General features: G+C 41.0%; 1 long non-coding RNA gene across 1 annotated transcript in view; it reads right to left on the reverse strand.

Moving 5' to 3' along the window:
- Positions 1-26,333, reverse strand: part of LOC122565406 — a 60,736-nt gene that overhangs the window by 11,850 nt on the left and 22,553 nt on the right. The window contains exon 4 of the long non-coding RNA XR_006316160.1: positions 23,512-23,628. This is a non-coding gene — a long non-coding RNA (uncharacterized LOC122565406). The remainder of the gene's footprint in view (positions 1-23,511; positions 23,629-26,333) is intronic.

Genomic DNA, 26,333 nt, shown 5'->3' on the forward strand with positions numbered 1-26,333 from the left:
TTTTAACACTGTGTTCCCTGAGTAGAAGGATGTCAAGAAGGGTTGCACATGCCCACTTGGCCTGCTTTGCTGCTGTCAGCTGCACACTTGTTCCTGACATTTTTCAGGTCGGCAGCAGGAGTTTGGATCCATCAAAAAGAAGTACAAATGTTAACTCACACTGCATTGGAACCCGCAATGTAAGAATTTCCAATGGGCATTCCAATGTTAAAAAATCAATACTTATATGTGTGTATGTTGTCAGTAATGTTGCCAAATGGCATTGCAGTGGGAATTCGACAGTAACATTTCAGTGTAGCTCTATAGCACACAAAACAATCAAAATTTGCAGACATTTCATCACATTTCCCAGTGTGTGATGGGACCATAATGTCAATGAGACTTTGCTGTCTCCTTAAACTTGATCCAATGTGTTCAGGCTTTGTGCAGTGAGTTTCAGCACAACCCAGATAGCTCATTTGATGGATAATATGATTCATAATCCCAATGTCATTGTTTTGAGTCCCAATTTGAGTCATAAATATTTTTCTCAAATATTGTAGTGCAGATACTTTTGTATTGGTTTCTTTTTACCAAACAGAGACCATAAACTAAATGTTATAATAATGTCTCTACATTGGAAGTTGAGAACCTCATTCACTGTAACTCCTTGATGATATTTTTATTATTACTGAAATATCAGTTACTCAGAGGGAAATGATAGATGGACTCCAGCTGGGCTGTTAGCTAGACCTAAAACTGGGTAACTTCAACTTCACTGCTAGTCTATGTCAAGCCAACTTATTTGTTTAATGCTCAAGTTGTGTAAATAAGCATGTGCAGGAAGTGCCATCAATCCCAACTTTTGCAGCACAAATAAACACAAATACACATTGTAAATTGACCTGATCATCTCCCTTACATGAGTACGGCATTTTTCAAACTTCAGCCAATTGATTAATTAACCAAAACCTTTAAACCAATTTTAGTCCAAACAGATGCAAGTTTTTCAGTCTCTATCTCACTTTCCAAATAGACAATTGGAATTGTTGAGAGAAAATATTGTATACTTTATCGAATAATCAAATAAGAGGAGATAGATAAATATATGCAGAGGTAGTCTTCAAGGACACTCTTTGAGCAGTATAGTGAAGTAATGAGGTTCATAGAATCCCTACAGTGTGGAAAGGCCATTCAGCCCATCAAGTCCACCTCCTTATCCCTGCATTTCTAATAGCTAACCCACCTAGCCTGCACACTATGGCAACTTAGCATGGGCAATCCACCTAACCTGCACATCTTTGGACTGTGGGAGGAAACTGAAGCATCCAGCAGAAATGGAGGGAACACACAAACTCCACACAGACAGCTGCCTGAGGGTGGGATCGAACCAAGGTCTCTGGTGCTGTGAGGTAGCAGGGTTAACCTCAGGGCAACTGTGCCGCTCTAGTTAAGGGAGGTTAAGGGAGAGAATTCTGGAGATCAGAGTATGGATAATTGAAGACAGGGCTATCAAAATTGGGGCAAAAAAATTAAGGAGATATAATTAGAAAGGATAGGAGGAATGAGTCGAGAATGTAGTGGTGGAAAAGCACAGCAGGGCATACAGCATCCGAGGAGCAGAGGAATCGACATTTCAGTCATAAGCCCTTCATTAGGATTCAGGAGGAACCTAAACCTCTCAAAGGGTACAGGGTTCTAGAAGAATACAGTGGTCAGGGAAGTGGAGGGAGGTGGTTACTGTAATGAGTAGCTGTGCAAGAATTTGAAAATAAGCATAAAATGTTTAAAATTGAGGTGTTATTGCAGCACAAAATTGAGGTAACCATTGTAGGTCAATGTGCACAGGGGCATGGGTAAATAGGGCTTATGTGAGCTTGGGCATGGACAACAGACATTTGGATTCTCCAAGTCTGTCCAGGTGGAAGATAGGAAGAGGTTTGAAATTGTTGAGTCTGGAGAAAACAATTTCAAGACAGTATTAAAGCTATCCCTGAGACCTGACATTAAAAGTAGTGGCATTGAACAACAAACTTACTTCAATGCTTGATCTATGACACTGAGCCCCCATTGTACCATGGTTACCATGACACTCATGTCAATTTTTTTACTGACAGAAGCTTTTAGCATAAAGGTAAGTACACAGAGCAAACCGCGGGAAGGTAAAACCCAGATATTGCAGCTACTTTCTTTTGACAGTCAATGTCATTTGTTCTATTATTTGTGAAAAACATGTATTCATTGTGATGTAAGTGACATGGAATCATAAGCAGGCAAGAATGCGATTAGGCCAGACTAACCCTGGACACTTAGGGTCTACCTGGGTCATTTTTATCACATAATGACTGTGCAGTAATCCCTTATCCTCGCCACACATGTTGAATAAGGAAACCATCCTTTTGATTTTACACTAATGCTTCAACCAAGTCAGTACCAGTTAAAATATGAAAAGCACAAAAAAAGCCCTCTACTGCTGGTGAAAATCTGATGCCAGGATTTAGATATCATGAGTAAGAATTTACTCCAAATGTCAACCTATAGGGAGTCTTAAAGATCCCTGTTCGCTGCAAATTGTTGGAAATGCCCCATTCCCTTGAAAGTGATTGATTGCAGCTCCATGTACAAGAACATCCCCTCCCTGTGTGGTTTCAGTACAAGGTAATGTTTAGCTGTAAAATAGGTGTATGCATTACAATTGCTTGGCCACTGGATGGCAGCAGCATGCAAGGTCATTTCTCTTTTGTAAAAATGGTGTCCTGTGTTGTTGAAAAAATTGTTGCAGTTCCAATTGTCAGAAGTTTTAATCCTAGACAGGGAACAGCATTAGCTTTATATTTGCTGCCATTAAGTAACTCACACCAATGCCAGCACCAAATAATGAGCTGCCGGACTTGAAACATTAACTCTGCTTTCTCTCAATAGATGCTGCCAGACATGCTGAGTTTCGCCAGCAATTTCTGTTTTTGTTTGGCATCTGAGAATGTTTTAATATTTTTGCCAAGAATGAAACTGTCACCCATTCTCAGTTACTCTGAAGCAAGGGTGTAAGGGTCTGAAAGGGTTAATTCCATGGCGTGCTGGAGCACCAAGAATGGTGATGATGTTATATTGGTTAGTAACAAGAACAGCTTAGGATACCAATGGAGTAAGATCTACATTCACGTCCTTCTCATAGTCTCTCTGACTAGAGGCAGAATCTTCTCAGTCCCTGAGGGACATGGCTAATGGCAAGAAAGTTGGGTAAATAGTATGAGAAGGGCAGTTGGGGAGGTGGTGGTCAAGTGGTATTATCATTGGGATTGTTAATCCAGATACCCGGATAATGCCCTAGGAATTTAGGTTCAACTCCTGCCGTGGCAGATGGTGGAATTTGAATTCAGTATATTAACAAAATCTGGAATTAAGAATCAAATGACGCTTTGGAAAACTCACCTGGTTTACTAATGTCCCTGGTCTGGCCTACACATGACTCTTAATTGCCCCTGGGTTATTAGGAATAAACAATAAATGCTGGCCTTGCCTGTGATGCCCACATCCCCTGAATGAGTAAAAAAAGTTAGGAGTTTCTTGAGATGAAAGCATAAATTACATTTTCCAAACAAGTGTTGAATAGTGAGATGAGATTCTCACTAGAAAGTGGTGAGAGGCCTGTTAGCATGCATTGATATCCTTATTGTTACCTAACCTCATCTCACTAATATGCATTCTCCCAAACGCCAGATAATAAAAGGGACAGCCACAATTTCCAACAGGCAAGTCAGACCTGGCAACTCCAGCTCATTACTTGTACCTTTGCACCTCCATTTTGGACACCAGGCACCAAAATCTCAGGGCACACCCTATCCACTGTGCTTAGCACTACTTTGGCACATCACCAATCCACTTATGGTACAATTCTTCATTTTAAGGTTGCATTTTGGACCACCAGCAGCTTTCATTGCTGCAAGGAGACTTTGCCCACAAGGACAGGCACCAGCTCATGGATTTGCCTGCATTTCAGGGCTGCTTTCTCATTCTCTTTGCATTCACTCACTTTAAGACTACTTTGATGCTCACAGCATCCTTGCCTTTTAGTTCTTTGTCCACTCAGCCAGAGCTTAAAAGCTCACTGTCTTATCTTGCCTTTAGCACAGACATAAAGCCATGGACATGGTTGTCAGCTGTGATCAGTGAAGGGGGTGTACAAGTTGCTGTATGGTATAGTACTATGTCAATCTCACACCTACACCAAGCTCCAGCAACATATAGAGGAAACACAATGGATGTGCTTCGACTAAATGGCCATGTTTCAATGTCAGAGTGGAGTAGACCTCAGTCAAATCAAGATCTGTTGCCAGCAATTAGGGGCTACCAGTACAATGTGCTATAAGCATAATCGGATCTCAGTCCAGAGGCTTGGAAATGGTCAGTCAATTGCTTGAGGTAAACACAGTAAGGGATTGTGAATTCCGTCAGTGCAGGAAATGAGCCACAGACAGTCCTACAGGTCCAGTGCAAACAGCCAGTGGATTCACAGTCAGTCAGTTGGGAAGTTACACACAAATCAGTGAAAGGTCTGTTCAGTCACCCATCAGGTCCGTTTGTCCAAGGATTATTTGAAAGAATCCATGGAGAGGGGATTATCAGGGGATACTACTGTGCTAGGGAAGTTGGGGAATCAGTGTGGGGGATTGAAGACAGAAACCTGGAACACAGTGGGGTCAAGAATAGTGAATGCGGGAATTTGACACATGGGGGGGGGGGTGGGTGGTGAAGAGGATGGAGCATTGAAGGATGTGGGAAACTGCAGGATGGAGTTTATTCAAGGGAGGCTTGATTATCTAACTCAGCCTGGGGCTCAGCACGACCTGTGCTGTTTTCCACACTTAGCCAAATCGTAAGAATGTGATGGAAATGGAAAGAGGCTATGACCACAGCCAGACAGGGCAGATATAGAGGTTTGTTCTGAGCATATAGCCCCCGTAGGTGAGCAATGTGAGAGTTGCATTAATCAGGCATTTTCACAGTTCAGGTTAAAGTCATCTAAAATCTTTGCATTGTGTGTGTGAGAGACATAAGTAGCGTCCAACTATGTGGGCTGCAACTGCTGGTTCACAAGCAGTATCATTGGTTATTGCAGCTTGAAGATAGTCATCTCTGTGAAGCGGAAGTGATCCTGGGTGACTGTAAAAATGACTCCTATGGGCCAGTATTCACAAAGATTGATCCCCTCTCACCTTGACTGCAAGTATTCGCCACCATGCTCTTACATGCAACAATGCCTTTCTTGGGTGATGGTTCTGTGATAGTGTCCCAAGATATCCTAAGTCTGTCCTGGTGGTTTGGAGGCAAGGTCTCAGTACTCATGCAGTATTTACATAGTCCTTGTGATATGGCTGTTACTGCATTCATTGGAGTAGGGTCCTATGTCAAAGTACTATGTAGAGGCATTCCACAGTCCACGTTGTCAGAGTGCGTTGTGTTCCACTGTTTGGAGGGTTATGCGAAACTGTCAATTATGAGTGTTGCGCATGCTGACTGCTCACATTATTGAGGACCTGTTCTGTTTCCTATGTTCTCCACACAGGTGACTGATGGATCCTGCCACAGAAAGGGTTATGATTCGCTGTTGTTATGATGCTACAAAATGCAGACAAATGGAGCAGGTACAGAAGTGACAGCAAGCCCAGGACTAGCAGCAACCTCCATCAGGTGCTGGACAGCCTCAATATGATGAGGTTACCATTGAAGGTCTCCTCAGGATGTGCAGGAGGATCAGAGATTATTACTGTTGATGCTGTTTCCTCCAAGTAAGCGAGGCACTGTATCACCACACACTGTCCCAGGATACTGTCACTGAGCTGTGCTAACTGCAGGAGTGAGACCCACAGCCTGAAGGAGCAAGTAGCCATCCTATCCCAGTGGTCATCAATAGAAAAAGGTGTCTTTCCATCAATGAGCTAGTCATCTGTGATAATTTGTACCATGTCCAAGAAGTCTGCACCAGGTTCCTCAGGGGCTACCCACATGTTTATATCCTTCAGAATTCTCATGGTCAGCATTTCAAGAACATTAGAAGGTTGGTTCCCGAGAGATGAAGGCTACCTTCTGCATCCATGGCTGATGACTCCATTATGAAGCTCTCTGAAAGAGGCCAAGTGAAGAAACAATGCAGCCCATTCTTCCACCAGAGGCATAGTGGAGCAGTCGATGGACCTGAAGGTGAGACTCTGATGCTTGGATCAATTTGGGGGTGTGCCAGCAACACATCACGGACAAAGTGAGTTGTCTAATCCTAACATGCTGTGCGCTACGCAACATAAGCAGGCAAAGAGGAGTGATGGATGCTGATGAACTGGGAGAGCTAGTGTAGTCTTCTGAGCTGGAGGAAGAACCAGGTGCTGCTAGGGGAAGTGTTAGAAGCAGATATGATAGCAACGTTTAAGAGGCATTTAGACAGACACATGAACAAGCAGGAAATAGATGGGATTAATTTCGACTGGCATATTGTTGACACAGACATGGTGGGCTGAAGGCCTTGTTCCTGTGCTCTACTGTTCTATGTTTTAAGTTCTAACATGACCTTCAGAACAACAGAGCGCTGCAGCATCAGACACAACAAGCCACATGGACTTAAATGACACCGTGTTCCAGTTAACAAGAGCTGAGTGCGGTGATCATTCATTGAATGTAAATTTGTGAGTGCTGAAAAGGCAACCAGTCATTTTCTGTTCCAAGAAGCAAATACTGCCTCTTTTGGTTTGTTTTTTGCTTGCTATTGTTGTTGGTGAATAAAAGTGAATCTTTGAAGACTTTACTATATATGATTATCCCACACTGTAAAAGTGATAAGATGATGGGCTACACTGGGCATTAGGAAAAGAGTAGCATTGACTTAGACATTGAGTTAGGATTGTATGATGAGAGGTGGTTAAGGATGGTGGTTGAGGAACTGTGTGACTTGGTTATGTGGAATAAACTGTGTTAGCTGAAGGTACAGTTATGACATTTAAAAGACATTTGGACAGGTACAGGAATAGGAAAGCTTTAGGAGAATATGAGCCAAATTTTAGTTTGGAAAACTTGGTTGGCATGGATGTAGAAATGTGCAGTTGTATGGGCAATGAAATATCAGCCGTGCCATCAAGGTGTCCTGAGAAACATTAGCTTGCGGTTACTGCCCCTGGAGATCCCAGTGGGAAAAGAAGATGGTGAAACAAATCTACTTCACAGTACAACTTCTGTTTTTGTTTATTTTGGTTCACGCTAATTCAGTTCAGTCCAGGATTTTGAAAGATTCAGACTGGGGCAAGGATCAATGTCCTGGTCAGTATCTTGCACCATCTATTTTGTTCCCTTTTGGCACTTGTTGATGCAGATTCATTGGGTTGCTGGCAATGGGGCAGTGATGGTTTGGAAAGACCTCAATCTGCAACATGAGCTGTGCCATGCACTGGGTGAAACCATCCCCGCACAGCGCCTCTAGCTTTTATTTTATTTCTCAGCTTCTTACTGGTCAGACTTTCACTCCCCTGATCTCGTTAACGTATTGAATCTTCACTTATTTCAATCGTTATAAAAGTTTCTATCATTTTCCAGTGCCTCCCAGAGCATGCACTATCTTTATGCAACCTAGAGTTGACATTTCCACCATTCACAACACTTACGTAGATATTTTCTAACCAACTTGTTCAGAGGTGTTATTGCACATCTCTGGAGCAGGTGGGTTTTGAACCCAGAGGTAGGGATGGATATTTTCTACTCAAAAATAAAACAAAAGAACTACATTGCTGGAGATCTGAAACAAACAAAAACAGAAATTGCTGGAGAAACTCAGTGGATCTGACAGCATCTGTGAAGAGAAAGCAGAATTCTGAAGAGGGGTCATTGGATTTGAAACATGAACTCTGTTTTCTCTTCACACATGCTGCCAGACCTGCTGAGTTTCTTCAGTAATTTCTGCTTTTGTTTATTTTCAAAATAGCTTGTTCAGAGATTCTACTACACACCTCTGGAGCAGGTGGGATTTGAACCCAGAGATAGTGACAATACCATTGCACAAGACCCCCAACCACAGCTGTCTAAATAAGGTGAAAATAATTGGAGTCGAATTTGAGTACTCCCACAAACAAATGAGAAATACTTTAGGAAGGAACCAATTATTATTGTAGTTTTCACATCCTTTCTTTGGGAAAGTGTAATGTCAAGATAGGATGGAGGGACAAGGAAACAATTAGATTTCAGATGCATGCTTCAGAAACAGAAATGCTTTCTGGTTTTAAAAAAAAAGTCAAGTTTATACTACAGACTGCTATGAATGTGACCTAATATCAAAACAATTTTAAATGTGGTCGGTTCAACACAGGGGGTCAGAAGAGAGCTTTCTGCTGCATGAGTTATTAAGACAAAGCAACAGTAATAACAGCAAGTTCCTTGTTCAACAAAAAGGGGTTCATGTGACAGTGCATGTCAACCAGAAAAACACAGGCAGTTTCTAAGAGGTGACTTTGTATGCCATGTAGATGGTTGTACTTGACACCAATTACCTGGCTGTCTCCTCATTCTCCTGCATTGTTGTGTCACGCAGTCTGCCCTGTACAAGTCAAAAGTAAGAGCTGTCACTTCTGTCAATATTTCCACACTGATGAGCCTGCAACCAAACATTGAAAGATCTTTCTACATCGCCAAAAGATAATAAAAGTAAATATATACTTTAGAAAGAAACTGCTCCACCTGAATCATATTGGGATCAGACTCCAGGTGAATTAGGGAAGGTGGCTTGGGGATGCGATGACCAAGTGGTATTATTGCTGTCTGTAACCCAGAGACCCAGATACTGTTCTGGGGGCCCAGGTTTGAATCCCACCACGGCAGATGATGGAACTTGAATTCAACAAATATCTGGAAATAAGAAACTAATGATGACCATGAATCCATTGTTGACTGTCGAAAGAATCCATCCTTTAGGGAAGGAAACTGCTGTCCTTACCTGGTCTGGCCTCCATGTGACTCCAGACCCACAGCAATGGGTGGACTCTTAACTGTCCTCTGGGCAATTAAGGATGGGCAATAAATGCTGCCTGGTCAGTAATGCCCATATCCCATGAATGAATAAAGGCAAAAATTATTCCATAATTAGGGCTTTAGACTAAATAGAAAGGAGGATTGGTTCAGTTGCATGGAAAATTATAAAACCAAAGTTAAAGGAAAAGGTCAGATTTAATGAGAATGATGGGACTGATGGTTACCAGAAAATAAAAGGAATGGAGAATGTGAATGTCATATTGTACCTAGGAACCAAAGAAGTGTAATGAAATTCAATATTAGAACAAGCTGGTAGATGTAGGGAATGCTGGATGACGAGAGAAATTGAGGCTCTGGTCAAATAAAAGAAGGAAGCATATGTCTGGTATAGGTAGCTGGATTGAGCAAATCCCAAGAGGAATATTAGGGCAGTAGGAGTATTCTTAAGAGGGAAATCTGGAGGACAAAAAGGGGACATGAGAAAGCTTTGGCAAGTAATTCTAAGGAGAATCCAAAGCAATTCTGTATGTACATTAAGGGCAAAAGAGTGACCAGGGAGGGAATAGTGCCCTTAAAGATCAATGTGGCTGTCTATGTATGGAACCACAGGAGATGGGTGAGATACCAAAAAAATATTTGCGTTAGTACTTACTGTGGAAAATGACATGGAAGCTTGGGGAAATAAATAGTGATGTCTTGAAATTAGCTCATATCACAGAAGAGGAGGGACTGGAGGCCTTAAAATGCATAAAGGTAGATAAATCCCCAGGACCTGATCAGGTGTATCCCAGAACTTTGTGGGAACTTAGGGAAGAGATTTCTGGGCCCCTTGCTGAGATAGTTGTACCATCGATAGCCATGGGTGAGGTACTGGAAGACTGGACGTTTGCTAATGTAGTGCTATCATTTCAGAAAGGTGGTAAGGAAAAGCTACAGTACTCCAGATGTGACACCAGCACCTCATGCAGCTGCAGCAAACCTTTCCTACTCTTATACTCCAACTTCCTCAAAAAAGTGGTCAACATCCATTAGCTTTCCTTAGATTAGGTTCCCTACAGTATAGAAACAGGCCCTTTGGCCCAACAAGTCCACATGAACTCTCCCAAGAGTAACCCACCCAGACTCATTTCCTGGCATTTACACCTGATTAATGCACCTAATACTATGAGCAATTTAGCATGGCCAGTTCACCTGACCTGCACATCGTTTGGAGTGTGGGAGGAAACCAGAGCACCAGGAGGAAACCCACGCAGACATAGGGAGAATGTGCAAGCTCCACACAGACAGTGACTCGAGGCCGGAATCAAACTCGGGTCCCTGGTGCTGTGAGGCAGCAGTGCTAACCACTGAGCCACTGGGCTGCCCCAGATTACTGCCATTAGGGCTTTTGCCTGAAACGTCAACTCTCCTGTTCCTCGAATGCTGCCTGACCTGCTGTGCTTTTCCAGCACCACACTCTCAACTCTATTCTCTAGCATCTGCAGTCCTCACTTTCACCTTATTGCCTTCTGTATCTGTGTGCTGGCTTTTTGTGTGTCAGTTACAAGCTTCCCCAGTCCCTTTGTGTTTGCAGCTTTTTGCAGTTTTTCTCCATTTAAATAATATTTGGTCCTTTTGTCCTCTCTTACAAAATAAACAACTTCCATTTTCTCACATTATACTCCATTGCCAACTTTTTGCATCTGCAGTCCTCACTTTCACCTTATTGCCTTCTGTATCTGTGTGCTGGCTTTTTGTGTGTCAGTTACAAGCTTCCCCAGTCCCTTTGTGTTTGCAGCTTTTTGCAGTTTTTCTCCATTTAAATAATATTGGTCCTTTTGTCCTCTCTTACAAAATAAACAACTTCCATTTTCTCACATTATACTCCATTGCCAACTTTTTGCCCACTTATTTAACATATTACTATATCTCTGTAAACTGTTTGTATCCCTCTCGCTACCTGCCTTTTCGCCTATTTATGTGTCGTCCTGCAAATTTGGCTACAGTCCATTCACTTCCTTCCTCCAAGTCATGAATATATTTTATAACAGTTGTAGCCCCAGTACTGATCCCTGTGGAACTTCACTGGTCACAGGTCGCTATCCTGAAAAAGGGTCCCCTTTATATGCAACTGTACAAGGTGCTGGTGAGACCACATCTGGAGTACTGTAAGCAGTTTTAGTCCCCTTATTTAAAGAAAGATATAATTTCATTGGAGGCAGTTCAGAGAAGGTTCACTAGGGTGATCCCTGGTATGGAGGCATGTCTGATAAACTAAGGTTTTGACTTTAACTGAGGTTTAGAAGCATGAGCGATGATCTCATTGAAACATTTAAGATTCTTAAGGGGCTTGACAGGGTAAATGCTGAGAGGATGTTTCTCCTCATGGGAGACTGTAGGACCAGAGGGCATAATCTCAAAATAAAGGGACACCTATTTAAGATTGAGATGAGGAGGAATTTCATCCCTCAGAGGGTTGTGATTCTTTGAAACAAAAAGTTGTATGGGTACAGTCCTCATGTATATTTAAGAATGTTAATTATTAGGGGTAACAAGGGTTATGGGAAAAGGCAGGAAAGTGGATGTGAGGAGTAACGGATCGGCCATTATCCTATTGATTAGCGGAGCCAACTTGAGGTACGTAATAGCATACTCCTGTTCCAATTTCTTAAGGACTTATGATGTTATGCTAATTGATTAACTTTGCATATAAAGGCTTAGCATACTCCTTTGTTATGTTTTTATGCTGAAATTAATCTACAAACTGTAGTGCACACAATGACCATGTTTGTCACAGGCAGCATCATCTGGAGATATAGGACTACAACACCATCACTCAGGCACTGAGTTGGATTGACTCTGAGAACAATTGCCTGCTAAAAAATGTGTGGGATTGCAGAATCAACAGCATTTCATTGTGAAAATTAAACTCCAAAAACATTGGTGCACGTTTTTATAAAATGGTAGAAAGGCAAATTGAGATGTTGATAAAGATTTTTGATTTGGAAAAAGCCTACATTATAATTTCCTAACATTTGCCCTGAAGGGAGCCCATTCCCCAGTAGAAAAGTCACCATAAAGGAAATTTTTTTAGTGATGTTCTTGGATTTTTAAAAATAATTATTTCAGATATCCATATTTTCAACCAGTTTATCCAAGCTTTTTCCCTACCTCTTCAAATGTTTGTTTCAGACGAGGCATAATTATTCCATTACTTCTCAAAACTTATGAAATCAAAAGTCACATGACCCCAGCTTACAGTCCAAAAGGTATATTTGAAATCACTAGCTTTCGGAGTGCTACTCCTCATTTCACCTGATGAATAAACCTATTGGACTATAACCTGGTGTTGTGTGACTTCTGATTTTGTCTACCCCAGTTCAGCACCAGCACCTCCACATCAAAACATATGAGACCACGCAATGCTAAATAAATAAGTAACTGGGGTCTGAATGCCAAAACAGAATGCCTTCAGCTCATATAATATCTGACCGACATCCCAGAAATTGTTGATCAATGGCCAATGACAATCAATGCCCAAAATAATTTTCATCACCTTCATGTCTCTATATCTGATATTTTAGTTGTCATCCAGATCTCCACAATGTCTCATTTTAATTTTGAACAATCCATTATTTTAGTCATTGCCTATTCCTTGCACTTTCATACCACCACACCTCCAATTTTAATCAACAAAATCCCTGGAAGGATTTCCAAAGCCCATGTAAGCTATTTGGAACTTTTCCCACAATACAGAGGACGATAAATAATGTTCACTATTTTGAAAATGTGAAGATGAAGTAAATTGCCTCAAATATTTTGCAGAAAGAAGCAAGCATTATTTGAGAAATTTTACTAAACAAGGCAAACAAAATGTAGTCAGCACAGCACAGCTTGAGCCAGGGGTCCTTGTGTCTTGTGTGCATCCTGTTCTCATGAAGCTAGACTCAATTGACACAGGTTTGGATCACTTGCAGGTATTGGAGGGCTGCTGATAGCCTCGATATTTCTTTTTTAAATCGCAATGGTTTGGGGCACAATGATTACTTTCATGCCTCAAAGAAGTGAAATGCCACTCAGGAAATAAGCATTACTTTTGAACATAATACTGTTTTCAAATGGGCTCAGTGTTTGGATCACCACTCAGAGGGGATACCATAATTAGCATAAAAATCAAGACCTTCATGAGGCTGGTACATAGGATCCCATAGTGATATAGTTTGCCTGAATGTGTGGAATGTGCAGTGCTATCAGAGTAGTCATTAAACCAGCACTCTGGGCATATTAGATTGCATTAGAAGCTCTATAACCGTGTCTGCATAATTCGCACACTTCGTGTTAAATATTAGGAATGACGAGAAACTACTCCTGGAATAAGGACACAATCATTTGGAGCAGGAGTTGACCATATGAAGCTCTCTTGTAATGGTGATTCTGAAAAATGTATGACCTCCCAGTTTTAATTGTATGCGTCGGGAAAAGAATTTAGCAAATTCCAATTTTACATGCAGAGTACTAGAAGATCTTTAAAGGATGTTTCAATTTAAAATGGTCATCTGACTACATTATTATTACCAATATTACACTGACTCTAAGTGTGGGTTTGCAAATAGTTTCCTGTTCAGTCTTTTTATGGCTGGCATATGTGCAAAAAAGGACCATTTTTGAGACACAATGTTCCACTCCTGACTAGAGGCACCATAACATTGGTGAAGGTGAATTACCAGGTATCTTTGCAGAAGGAATGGAATAGACAACTAATATGAGACACACAATACATTTCTTTAGGTTGTTCTTGGAAGTAAAAAAGAACTTTGGAATGGGAACTAGTGGTTTAGCACTTTGAACGTGTTCTGCAACTAAATTAGATGTGGATTATTAAATCATGGATAGAACAGGGTTGGACGTAGCTGAGGCTTCCTCCACCCTTGCATACTGGTAAGGCACAGGAGGATTATTAACACGCTGATGGCTGTGAATTAGCACAAGTCAGCACCTTCAGAAGTGAGGTAGAAACTGGGAAACACCTGATACAGAAGAAGCTTTTTAAAGTTCATTCATGCGATATGGACATCATTGATAAAGCCAGTGTTTGTTACATATCCCTAATTACCCTTGATGAATTGATAGTGGTCAGCTGCTTTCTTGAATCACTGCAGCTTATCTGAAGTAGGCACCTCCTAATGGTATAAAGGAGGGAGTTCCAGGATTTTTACCCAGTGACAAAAAAGGAATGGCAATGGAATAGTTCCAAGTTATGATAGCGTGTGACATGGAGAAAAACCTGCAGGTCCCAAGGATTAACATTAACACTGCAAAGGTACTTCTGCATGACTGATGTTCTGAGAAACATTTCCTACTCTTTATTCTCTTGATAAAGTGGATACTTTAAAGAATTCTCAAAGTGTATGTGATATTTCCCATGTATCCACATCTGCAGTGAGTTGTTTTTAGAGCCTCCTGTGCAGACGAGTGATCAGATCCAATTGGAATCACAGTGGGCCAAACGAGACCTGACCGGAGAACAAAGCATCAGATTACAGTCCCAGTATGTGCACAATTAGCTGAGGCAGTCACGCGAGTAGCTGTCACTTTGAGCATACACCATGTGGCAAGAAGTAAGTAGGGATTAACATTGAACTGTTCACACTAACTGAATTAAAACTCTCCTGCTCACTTAAGCAATGTTCAGTCCAAGATAGTGAGAGATTCATTGTATAGAGAATCTAACATTTAGAAGCATAGGAACATGAGTAGGTACTGAGCCCTGGAGCCTATTCTGCCACCCAATTTGATAATTGGTGATCAATGTCTTAACTCGATATTCTGGCTCTTTCTCCATATCCCCTGATAATCCTATTTAACAAACATCTGTTTATATCAGTCTTAAGAGTTTCAATTGATCCAGCCTTTTATGGTAGAGACTTCAAGATTTTAGCTACCTTAGGGTTTATATTCACATTCTTATCTCCAATCTGGATTACATCACGAGAGAAAATAATTTCATTGTATCAAAACTATTGGATCACTTTATCATTTCAAACATTGATTAGAATACCCCTAACCTTCAAAACTCAAAGGAATACAAACATTTAAAAACAAACTTCCTCCTCAGGGTACTTAAGGAGGCATACAAGATGCTTGCCTCTGTCAGTCAAAGTTAAAAATCACACAACACCAGGTTATAGTCCAACTGGTTTATTTGGAAGCACTAGCTTTCGGAGTGCTGCTCCTTCAGCAGGTAGCTGTGGAACAGAATCATAAAACTCAGAAAATGCATATAATTAAACTAATGAGGTCATAGGGGACACATCTAATAAGTTCAAATGTCTCATCAGTTCTTGCCTTTTTTTTTACCCAACACTATAAAGCATGAATGTGTTTAAAATATTGAGCCTCCCACAACTACTTCATTATTGTAACCAAGAAATTGACAAGATAACAACCTTGGAATTTGTCAGCAAATCTGGGCTGTTTTATAATTTGGTCCTTCCTGACAGTGGAGTGTAAAGTTGAAGCCTCTGAACTTGGAGTCAGAACAAATGATTAGCTGATACCTATTGTGTATTGGTAATCTTTTCAATTATGAGTGTTTGTTTTCTACCATTTATCACAAAAGATCTCAGTGTCATGCAACTAAAACAATATATTGAACAAATGTTCTTTGTCGCAGCGAAGGTTGGGGGTGGTGGTGGGGGGAGTGTGGTAGTGCTGTATAAGATTATGAGGGGCAAGGACAGGGTGAATAGAGACAACTTTTCCCCTTAGTTGAAGAATTAAGAACAAGGTTGCTTTCACACACAGAGTCATGGGGGTCTGGGAGGCATTGACTCAGAGGGTAGTTGAGGTGGGTAGCCTCACAGCCTTTAAAAAGTGCTTAGATTACAATTTGTAGCATCACAACATTCAAGACTGTGGGCTGAGTGTGGGAAAGAGGGACTAGTGTAGGTAGTATTGTATTTTTGGTGGTACAGGCTGGATGGGCCAAAGGGTCTCTTCTCAACTGTATGATTCTATGGTTCAGATGTAAGCATTGCTGCTAAAGCTAGCACTTATCACTCATCCCTAATTATCCTTGATTAGCTGCCTTCTTGAGCTCCTGCAACCTGTCCTCATAATTTAATGCAAACCCAATTATCATTCAATAAATCTGCGTAACATCTTTCCAAGTCCGACATAGCTTTATTGAGTTACTATTCAGTACTAAGCAAGTACTCTGATCAAGTCTGACCTTAAAAACTAACTTCTCACTTTTATATTTCAATTGCCTTGAGATAAAAGCCAACCTTGTATTTGCCTTTTTAATTATTTTCTTTGTATATGGAACTAGCCTTTAGTGATTTTTTTTATATAGACACCTAAATCTCTTTGCTTCTCCAAAGCTCTTGGTCTCATGTTGGATCCAAAGTGGAATATAGAACTCCACCTGCCATAGTTTTGCCCATGCACTTAATCTGTCTATGTCATTTTGTAACGTCTTGCTCTAATCTGCACACTTATCATGCCGTCTAAATTTGTGACATTCGGAAACTTGCACACACAGCACACTCTTAGTTCATTCAAAAATGAAAAGCTGAGGCACCAGTACTGATCCCTGGGGAACAAAACTTGTGACAGAAGGTGATTAAGTGTGTGACCCCTTTAAACTTTATTGCATGTCTGTGCATTCCAAGTAATTTAACGGGACTCACTAGACCGCACTTTGTATAGAGCCATTCATTTTATTGTACGGCCTTGCAGCTTACAGAGAGCATTGCTTCCACCCAATTATCATTTCACATCAAATGCATTATCATCAATTTCATAAGCTTTCATGTTTTTTCATAATCCCTTTAGTTTTGATTTGAAAAAATCATTCAAAATCCACTTATTTTAAAGCTTTGAGTTTTTTTTTAAAAAAGAGCCTCTGCTAAATCAGTGCTTTGAGTTAGTCCTTAACAAGTTAATAGCAAACACTTTGACAAAACCCACAGCGATACCTGGCTAATCCAAATTTTCTTTATACCAGTACTTTCTCAGTAAGCAAGAGTCTGATCAACTCAAAAATGCATATAATTAAACTAATGAGGTCATAGGGGACACATCTAATAAGTTCAAATGTCTCATCAGTTCTTGCCAATTTTTTTACCCAACACTATAAAGCATGAATGTGTTTTAAAATATTGAGCCTCCCACAACTCCTTCATTATTGTAACCAAGAAATTGACAAGATAACAACCTTGGAATTTGTTAGCAAATCTGGGCTGTTTTATAATTCGGTCCTTCCTGACAGTGGAGTGTAAAGTAACAGCTAAGCCTCTGAACTTGGAGTCAGAACAGCCCAGTGTTAACCAAATGATTAGCTGATACCTATTGTGTATTGGTAATCTTTCCAATTATGAGTGTTTGTTTTCTACCATACATCACCTTTAAAGCAAAATTTGATATTTTTATTCAGTTGGGAACATTTCTGCCTCTAATTCAGATTGTTGAGGATTCAATGCCCACATCATAATTTCAGTGATGGACTGCGGAACACCGCCTTGCTGGAGGTTACCTTATGGGTGATATTAAACCAAGGCCTTAGTTGCTCAAGGGGAACATAAAAGATCTGATGAACAGCCAGAAATTCACAAATTCTGACCAACTCCAATCCAACAATCAACTGCTGAAAGAGAAACAAGAATTTATTTGTTGTTTGTGGGACTTTGTAGTGTGTAAATTGGCTGTTTTTTTAAAGTGACTGTATTTCAAAGTAATCCATTGGTTAGAATGTGCTTTGGCATATCTAAAGGAAGCGATAAGGTGCTATATAAATACAAGTCTCCCATCTCTATCGTTGATCATTAGATTTATACTACTATCTGTCTTCTAGTAGCCAGAAGTGACAACCTAAATGGTGCAATTGGTTATTTAGCTATGATGGCTGCAGGGGGAGGGGAATGGATAAATTGTGTCTCATTTCCAATCTATCCTTATCTGACATCCTTCCAAGGCTCAGGAACTCTTGCATGCCTTAGCAGAAGATTGTTAATATTGTGTTTTCTTGTGTTACTGGTAACCAACACACATTGAGTAGGGCTCATTGAGTTTTCTTGAAAAGCTCAAAACGGTTTATTAATAGGTCAAATTACTATGTGATGTTACACATAATTATACATGCAAATTCCTATGAACATGCCGTTTTCTGGACTGCACATGGCAGTTAGTTATGTGGTTTATGTCTTGGTTCTTGGATCATTAGCACATCAATCTCTTAAAACAACAGAACTCTTACAGCAATAACACAACAGTGAAGGTCTGTGAAACCGACCTTAACTAGCACCTTCTGGTGAGAAGGAGAGAAAGTTGAAGAGAATATACCTTCTGTTAGTGAGAGAAGACTCTGCCTAAAATAACTGCTGCAAAATTCAGAACGCTGTTGTGAGCAGACACTTTGCGAAAAACTTCTCTACCAGGAATTCCTTACAAAAATGTCTGAGGGGCTTTATTGTGTAAAACTGAAGAACATATTAGTCTCTTTCAATGCAGATGCATACCACTCTTTTCCCTTCTCAGGTGAATACTTGTTATATACTTGTTCATTCTGGAGCATGCCACTCGAACTGGCATTCTTCATTCCTGGGCCTAGACAGCAAGGGCCTGAAACCCTGTGATCTGTCCACCAAGGAGCCAAATGGTGTGATGTGCCATTAGTGTGCTCTGGTATTAACCTTGCCAAAGTTTGCAAAGTCATGCAGAGTCAATCGGGGAATATATTGTTTCCATATCAATAAGGGGAGGCTGTAATGAGTGCTGCAAGATGCCGTTCTGTGGAGACGGAGTGGGTTCCCTCCCCTTAGGTCTGGGTCTCATATGGGTATTGCTTACGTTGGCCTGTTGACTGGTTCATCTACAATCATTATGGTACGCAATCCATGCCAAACCAGAAATGGCTAAGGAACTGGCCTGGCAATCCAATGCAGTACATTGCAAGATTTGAGCTAGTTGTTTCATTTCCCTTGCTGTTTCCCTCCCTGTTAGGGTGGTTTGAATCAAGTTAATTCGGTAATAGCTACTCACACTGAATCCACATGGTGAATTTTCCTCAGTGCAATATACAGCATATCCTTTGACACAGAATCCATGTTGTACAGAGGGGGACTGTACTCCAAATAAGGCAGTACATCATCTGCTGGGAAAGGCCAGGACTCCCTTGGTGTGGGTCCTAACCAAATTCATAGTTCTCCAGGTAGGTTAAAGTATGGTTTATCAGCCCCACAGCATGGCCAGAACTGTGCAGAACATCATTGCCACATCTTTTCACCTGATGTCTGCATGCACACTCTTCAGTGAGAGACACTGCTTTTCAATCTGGAAGCAAAACCTTGGCTGATTTTTGTTCCTTCTTCATGGCTATGGCAGTACCAAGAGCAATGGAATTGCAGTTGATAACTCTTTGGGTTGACATCAGTAATTTCAGAAATCTACATTCTAGTGTGACAATCTAAGTCATATTAGTAAAGACTGGGTCCACTCAGCAACCATGCATTAATTGATCAGGACTGTTATTAGAAACTTGTAGCCCTTTACTAGATTTGATTCCTACAATAAGCTCGGTAATATTTTCTTTTGAAGGTAACACAATTTTTTGTTTCTACTTGTAAATCCCTATTCTGCCTATGAATGGAAACATACATTCTGCCATGGTACCTGCCACGGTGAGTTTAGTGATGGAGGTGTTTAAATAAGGACTCTGCCCCTCCACCTTCCTCCCTCCAAGGCAGCTAAGTTGTAGAGGATAGACCCATGGATCCATTCCCATTCATAACCGTTTAAAACCCTTAATGTATTCTCAAGGGTCTCATCCTGTCATCGTTGGTATTAACCTATGGTGGGCAGGAAGTAGCTTGATATGCAGCCAAGAAAATTCATATCAAATCTTAACTCTGTTTCTCTCTCCACAGATGCATTTCTGCTGTCTGCAGTACTTTGATTTAATCCCACCTTTAAGTGTTATACTAAGGATTTTCCAACCAGTCTTTAGGTACTGCCAGGGCAGGCCTGGAATATACCAGCTAGCAAAGGGGGAATGCCCAGTACTAATAAATTCACAAGAACAAAAATGCAGAACATTTAATCTCTCCAACCTACTTCCTTATTCAATTAAATCATGCTGCTTTATATCTCAAAATCATTTACTCTCCTTTGATCCCTATCCCTTCATGCTCTTATCGATCAATCTTGAAATTTTATTTGACCTCATATAGTTGGGGCTGAGGGAGACATCATTGTACTTACAAACCCCATTTTCTGGTGACATTTTAGCACTGTCTTCTTGCCCATTGCTTCTTGTACTAATGATACAGAGTGTACTGCAAATGCAAAATAGTATTTTGAAAATTTAGAACACAAAACATTTTGTCATGGGTACTTGCAATCTGGATTCTGAAATTAACAGTACGTTGCTGCTAACTACTTTGATGAGATTCCCTACAGTGTGGAAACAGGCCCTTCAGTCCAACCAGTCCACACACACCCTCCGAAGAGAAACCCACCTCTGACTAATGAACCTCACACTATGGACAATTTAGCATAGCCAATTCACCTAACCTGCACATCTTTGGTCTGTGAGAGGAAACCAGAGCAAACCCACACAGACATGGGGAGAATATGCAAACTCCACACAGACAGTTGCCAGAGGCTGGAATTGAACCTGGGACCCTGGTACTGTGAGGTAGCAGTGCTATCCACTGAGCCACTGTGCCACCCAGTGGCACTTTGCCTAATGGACTCACCAGCAGCAGTGGTGTCCTGAATTCCACAGGAAGTACTTGGCTAGTTATCTGAAAGCATCCAAGGAGCAGGAGAGTCGACGTTTCGGGCATGAGCCCTTCTTCAGGAATCCTGAAGAAGGGCTCATGCCCGAAACATCGATTCTCCTGCTCCTTGGACGCTGCCTGACCTGCTGCGCTTTTCCAGCAACACATTTTCAGCTCTGATCTCCAGCATCTACAGTCCTCACTTTCTCCTAGTTATCTGAAAGGGACAGCCCAGTTAATCAGACAAATAACATGATAGTGCTCCAGAACCTAGACAACAGACAATGCTCTAACAAGTCAACTCATAATTTTTGGCTCAACCAATGTTATATTTTTAACTTCCCTGTAGGGTAACAGTAATAACCTGTGTTACTGTGGTGTTTCTTCACTAATAAACACTCCCAAGCTTTAATTAAACACCTTTCCTTTTTCTCTCTTTTATTTCTGAACAATAAACAAGTTCCATTCCTTTATTGAACAGCTTGTCCAGAGCTACATTAAAAGCTGTACACTGCAGCTGATGTTAATATTAAGGAAGAAAATAACTTACATCAATATATTGTCTCATCATACAGTATTAAAAAAATCAAATCCTTGGCTTTGTAAGTAGAGATGTAAAGTACAAAAGCAAGGAAGTTCTACTAAATATTGAAAAGTCACTAGTTCAGATAAATTGAAAATATTGTACCCAGTTATGGGAACTACACATCAGGAAAGATAGTAAGGTTGGAGAGGGTGCTAGTGGCAGTGGTGATGTCCAAGTTCAAGTCCCTCCTGTCCCTGAAAAGTGTCATAACATCTCTGAACAGGCTGATTACAAAATATCTATCAAGTTTGGTGAACGTGTAGAAATGATTTCCTGGAATAACATCAAGGATGATGAATGCATGGATTACGTTGCCAGCTGTGGTGGTGGAAGCAAAGTCATTGGGGACATTTAAGTGACTGCTGGATATGCACATGGATAGCAGTAAGTTGAGGGGTGTGTAGGTTGTTACTGTATTTTACATTAGGACTAAGTCTCAGCACAACATTGTGGTGGGCCTAAGGGCCTGTTCTGTGCTATACTTTTTGATGGTCTATGTTCTATGAACTCCAGATATATCAGATACTGGGGAAGCTGAGTTTGTTCTTCTTCAAACAGGGAAGGCAAAGAGGAGATTGTAGAGGTGTTCAAAATCATGAAAGGTTTTGATAGCGCAAGGAAAGAGACACTGGTTCCAGTGCCACATGGGTCAGTCAGTAAAGAACATGGATTTAAGGGGCTTGGAGTAAGACATAGGGGCAATGTGAGGATATCTGTTTTATGTTGTGAGTTTTGTAATCTGGACTGAAGGTAGATTCAAGTGTGACTATTGAAAAATAATTGTATAAATATGTAAAGACATAAACACTTTACAGGAATACTGAGGTGACGCTGTGGCTCTGTGGTTAGCACTGCTGCCTCACAGCACCAGGGACCTGTGATTGATTTCAGTCTTGGGTGTGGAGTTTGCAAATTCTCCCTGTGTCTGTGTGGGTTTCTGCTGGGTAATCCAGTCCCGCTTACAATCCAAAGATGTGCAGGTTAGGTGGATTGGCCACAGCAAATTATGCTGCGGTATCCAGGGATGTGCATGCTAATTGGATTAACCATGGGAAATGTGGGGTTATGGGATTAGGGTGGGGTCTGGGTATAGGTGGGATGCTGTTCGGAGGGTGGGTGCAGACTTAATGGGCCGAATAGCCTCATTCCATACTGTAGGGTTATGATTATATGGAACAGAGCAGTGAACAACAGACCCAAAACAGAGGAATAGCTTCTCAGCTGCTTTTAGAATGCCATTGCAAGCAGTCACTACTACTGAGGTTGATGGTTAAAGGAGAGGGGTGAGACATCTTTGAAGGACAGGTTAACTTACTTCAGTAGGAGAAAGTGAGGACTGCAGATGCTGGAGATCAGAGCTGAAAATGTGTTGCTGGAAAAGCACAGCAGGTCAGGCAGCATCCAAGGAGCAGGAGAATCGACGTTTCGGGCAAAAGCCCTTCATCAGGAATAGAGGCAGAGTGCCTGCAGAGTGGAGAGATAAATGAGAGGAGAGTGGGGTGGGGAGAAAGTAGCATAGAGTACAATACATGAATGGGAATGGGGATGGAGGTGATAGGTCAGGGGGGAGTGTGGGAGAAGGTAGCAAAGAGTAAAATGGGTGAATGGGGGTGGGGATGAAGGTGATAGGTCAGAGAGACGGGTGGAGTGGATAGGTGGAATGGAAGATAGGCAGTTAGGACAGGTCATGGGGACGGTGATGACCTCACCAGCTCATCACCCAGGGTCATAGATTCAAGATAAGTGGCAGACAGTTTAAAGGGACATGAGGAAAACCTTTTCATACAAAGGATGGTGGGTGTTTGGAATTCGCTGCCTGAACTGGTGATGGAGATGTTGGAGAAAGTGAGGACTGCAGATGCTGGAGAAATCAGAGTCGAAAATGTGGAGCTGGAAAAGCACAGCAGGTCAGGCAACATCGAAGGGGCAGGAGAGTTGAAATTTGGGGCATAAGCCCTTCTCTTTTAAAAAGTACATAAGTGTTGTAAGCTGTAAGGTTATGGGCCGTGTGCAAGAAGATGGGATTTGAAAGGACACCTTGGTGTTTTAGGTTGACATGACCAAGATGGGCCAAATGCACTATATTATTTCCATGGTTCTAAGCGTGCCACAGTGGGTAGAGAAGATAAAACAGCCATTGTTCCAATTCTGGACCACTGAAGTTCCGACATTGAAAGGACTCACATATAAATTGTCGTTGAGGTTATGTCCAAGTGCAGCTAACAGCTAGCCAGCGCTCAGCGTTGAAGCACATGCATGCATCTGAGTGAAGTATGGTAGGCTATGCACTGCACATGGAATCTAAGATAGGGATAAGAGAGAATTAAAGATGGAACACAGTAGATCAAAAAAGACAATAATATTTACAAATAAAGTACAGGCTGTGTCATTCATTTACTTTTACAAGCTTATGCTGAGATAATCAAAATCATTCTTGCTTTTTTTTAAAGTAATACCTACTCTTTAATCTAGATTGCCCTGTAGTTATTATTTCCATCTGTAACTCAGCTCCAAAAATGTGAATTAACTATATCTGAACATATGTTCATTAAATTGTTGTAAAATGAATGGAAAATTAATACTTCACATTTATTACTGAAAAAGAGAGCCTGTTAAATATTTATTTTGTTGCTTAGATTGGCTCCTGGTTGCAATTCAAATAAACAATTTGGGTTTTTTTTGTTCTCCTGTAGCAAAATTCCAAAGTCACATCTTAATAATGTTAGCTCTCAACTTAATTATTTCCACAAGAAATAAATAAAGGTTCCATGCTGTTAATTTGCTGGTTTGAATAGATGCAATGAAGCAAACATTCAGAGTATGTAAAAGGAAAAGTGTAATTATGAAATGATGTAAAGGATCAAATATCGCCTTTCTGAGAGCACCGTTCCATGTAACCAATAAGTACCAAGCAAATTACAGCCTTAAGCATATGCACACAGGACCTCTATAAACAAACAGCACATTGCTTTCTGAGCCAATTCACAACCCTTGTTAATCTGATCATAAATCAGTTTATTGTTCTTTTATTTGAAAAATGAAAGGGTTGCAAGTTTACAATAGTAGGGACAGATAGTTTATACAGGCTAAATAAGTCGAATTTGGAGCCAGAAACCTGAGCCAATCCCAAATTTCGTTTGACTGTTTTGGGTCCAACACAAGCATTGGCCTACTCAACGGTGAAAGAGTTTGATTTCCTTGTGAAATGTGGCTCCTTATGTTTGAGGTGATAGGTTGGTGGTTGAGAGGGGGTATCAAATTGAATTACAAAGTAAAAACAATAGTAGTTTAGAATGGGTCCCCTTGTCATCAATCATTTCTGGACTTTTACTTCAAGTGAAGTCATTCTTTGCTGTTGAAAGATGCGTTGGATAGTTTACTTCTTCTTGATGAGACTAATCATGACATGACAGGCCTTTGAGACCTCACCATAGCTTTTCTCAAACCTACCAGAATCACCACAATTTAATGCTTTGCACTGAGATGAATTTGGAGGCTGATGTGCATTTAATCAGGTGGGGACCAATCACAGTCCTGGTTGGCCCTCATTGAGTCTTTCCACTCTGATTGCAACTGAAACACTTAAGTGGGTAATGAATGCCTTTGGGGTTTCATTCTGATGTTGCTGGTATTCAACTGATGGCAGGTGAGACAGTCACCACAAGGGAAAGCTGTGGAGCATACACTGTAGGGGCTGGGTTTGTGCACTCACAGGGAAAGTTCAAAGGCACAGGAGCTGGCATAGGGAAGAGATAGTCGCTAATAGCCTCCCACTGATCTTGCTCTCAATCTCACTACCCCTTTCATGTGACCTTCACTCTGTAACTTCCCTATTCTGGCTTCACTCACCTGTGGCCTGGATCTCTCACTGTTCTGGGGTCACTGGTGGTTGCATTGCTTTCCTGGTGACAACTGATGGCTGCCAGCTGCTGATCAGTTGATGGTTCAAGGGCAGACTGTGGTAGATTTCATTTCCAGAATCCTTAATCCTGTGGAAAGCATGCTGCTGGTCACTTTACTGTCTGAGAGTTAGATGCTGTCGGCCTTCGCCATAAAGGTAATCTGGGTGAGACGTCTAATATCTCAATAAAATATCATCTCCAATTGGGCACTTGGAAGATTGATGCTATATTTTCAGGCTCACAGCTATTTCCACTCCATTTTTAATAATTCCATTCCTCTTCCTCACCATTTGTTTAGACAATGTAAAATCTTGGCAAGCTTTCAAATGTGAACTGAGCTTAAAAATGTTCTATTCTATCCAATAACAAAATCATTAACTGTTTGCAACTGTCCTTATCTTAGACTTTTACCCATTTTCTGTGTGATCTCAATACCATCCTTCTCACTGATCACTTAATCTCTATAAATTTAGAATAAAATCATAGAATCCCTAAAGTGTGGAAAGAGGCCATTGTGCAGCTTTGTTTACTTTGCTCTGAGTCAACGCACAGATTTAACAAATCACACACATTAAACAGAGACCAGTTACAAGACTCACATAATCAAACACGGAACAACTAAATACAACTGGGAGCATCACAATTGCACTTGATCCTGCTCCCTCCTGATGTTGACATGTTTATACACCTGCCCTTTGGAGCCATTGGACAGTTCTTAGGAATGACAATTCAAGCTTCTTCAAACTGAAGAAAGACGGTTGTTGGAGGTGGAAAAGGGAATAGTGCAAATAATTAGAGGGATTGGAGCTGTTTGCATCCGTGAATTATCAGAGTTGGGTTGGATGAATCATAGATTTTTGTGCTGTGAATATTATATGTTGCCAAGTGCTGTAGCTTGTCTCACATGTGACATCAGTTCAGTACAAACCATGAATTGAATCTGGGAACTGCGATCCTGCTGACCTGCATGCCTTAGTTTTGAACTGGGCAGTGTATCCATTCATTTGAATCACTAGGGAAGTATCTTGTTAGATCATCAATCCTTTCTGATGTATAGATATGTCACTGCTTGTGTGAAACCTTAAGCTTATTTTAGTCCAAGGT

Source organism: Chiloscyllium plagiosum, chromosome 31 (assembly GCF_004010195.1).
Source record: "Chiloscyllium plagiosum isolate BGI_BamShark_2017 chromosome 31, ASM401019v2, whole genome shotgun sequence".
Classification (NCBI taxonomy): Eukaryota; Metazoa; Chordata; class Chondrichthyes; order Orectolobiformes; family Hemiscylliidae; genus Chiloscyllium; species Chiloscyllium plagiosum.